Here is a 2,185-nt window from a genome sequence, read left to right on the forward strand (position 1 = left end):
ACCCCAAAAAGTGTCCAAATACTTTCATAAATGCTTGTATTCTTCCAGAAGAATAAGCTTCGGATGAGATCGTTCCGGTGTAAATCTGACCTTTTCCTATCCTGGCTATTCTCTTAATTGTTGTTAAGATAACGTGTGGTTTAGTGTCGTCTTCGATTAAACCTGACTGATCATGACCTTAATCCGCCGCGGGAGTCCTGGCACTCGAACACTGCATCGGAGATATTTTTAAGACTTGTTTACTCTCACTTGCTAGAAGGCTAATTCACTATAAACAACCTATTAACCATTTGATTCGTTTCTGTGCTGTAGTAAAAAATAATCACGAGCTTTTTGATGTCATCGAAAGTACTAATAAAATGTACATTTACACCAAAAGAAAGTTAACATGCTAGAATTACATTACAATTACAATTACATTGATGTGTATATTTAAGCCTAACTTTAATTCGGAATTAATTTTGTGTATAATATAGAAGCAAACAAATACAAATACAGTTTTTTAACACAACGTGTTAAATTAGATTTGAACACTTATTTGAAGCTTAGTTTCTCCTTAGATAGATACATATATAGTTAGATGATGTATAATTTGTGTTGTCACAGAAGAAAGTTCATTGGAAAAAATAAGACTAAACACACTACTTGTATAAAAAAAAAAATTACAATATGACATATTCAACATACAGTGGTATAACAAGACCGCAGAATGATCTCTCGTATTTTCTTTAAGTAATGTCTACACATCTCCCACCAGCCTGTAGAAAATCTCAATTTCAACTCCAAATCCATTTCTTGACTACTTTAGGTGTTCGTGGGTGTGGTCTGAGGTGGTCTTACCTGAGAGTTCAGTCGAGGTCCAGCATCTCATAAAGCTGTAGTGAAGACGCTGGGATGCTCCGGGCTCGTCTGAGGAGCGACGGGATTAGACACGAGCTCTTCTAACTGGATTATAGGAGGCATAAGACGGTGACATGAAGTTTAAACAATGGTGCGATAAACTTAATGCTACAGCTGTTGTGGAACTAACAAGCTGAGACCTACCTACCTACTCACCTACCTACCCACTTACCCACCTACCCACCTACCTACCCACCTATTCACCTACCCACCTACCTACCCACCTACCCACCTACCCACCTACCTACCTACCTACCTACCTACCTACCTACCTACCTACCTACCTACCTACCTACCTACCTACCTACCTACCTACCTACCTACCTACCTACCTACCCATCTACCCACCTACCTACCCATCTACCCACCTACCCTCCTACCCACCTACCCACCTACCCACCTACCTACCTACCTACCTACCTACCTACCTACCTACCTACCTACCTACCTACCTACCTACCTACCTACCTACCTACCTACCTACCTACCTACCTACCTACCTACCTACCTACCTACCTACCTACCTACCTACCTACCTACCTACCCACCTAACCACCTAACCACCTACCTACCTACCCACCTACCCACCTACATACCTACCTACCTACCCATCTACCCACCTACCTACCCATCTATCCACCTACCCACCTACCCACCTACCCACCTACCCACCTACCCACCTACCCACCTACCCACCTACCCACCTACCCACCTACCCATCTACCCACCTACCCACCTACCTACCTACCCACCTACCCACCTACCCATCTACCCACCTACCCACCTACCCACCTACCTACCTACCTACCCACCTACCTACCTACCTACCCACCTACCTACCTACCTACCCACCTACCTACCTACCTACCCACCTACCTACCTACCTACCTACCTACCTACCTACCTACCTACCTACCTACCTACCTACCCACCCACCTACCTACCTACCTACCTACATACCTACCTACCTACCTACCTACCTACCTACCTACCTACCTACCTACCCACCTACCTACCTACCTACCTACCTACCTACCTACCTACCTACCTACCTACCTACCTACCTACCTACCTACCTACCCACCTACCTACCTACCTACCTACCTACCTACCTACCTACCTACCTACCTACCTACCTACCTACCTACCTACCTACCTACCTACCTAACTACCCACCTACCCACCTACCTTCAAGATTCAAGAACAATTTCTATCAGTCTTTTGTAAGGATCATGAATATTATTGAATTACATTTAATGTGTTTTGTTTTTAATTAATCATTTAT

The 2,185-nt window shown here is 44.0% G+C and overlaps 1 pseudogene; it reads right to left on the reverse strand.

Moving 5' to 3' along the window:
• Nucleotides 1–899, reverse strand: part of LOC148085249 (cyclic nucleotide-gated channel beta-3-like) — a 33,287-nt pseudogene extending 32,388 nt beyond the window's left edge.
• Nucleotides 900–2,185: the final 1,286 nt, after the last annotated feature.

This window comes from Callionymus lyra, chromosome 2, assembly GCF_982586985.1.
Source record: "Callionymus lyra chromosome 2, fCalLyr1.hap1.1, whole genome shotgun sequence".
NCBI lineage: Eukaryota > Metazoa > Chordata > Actinopteri > Syngnathiformes > Callionymidae > Callionymus > Callionymus lyra.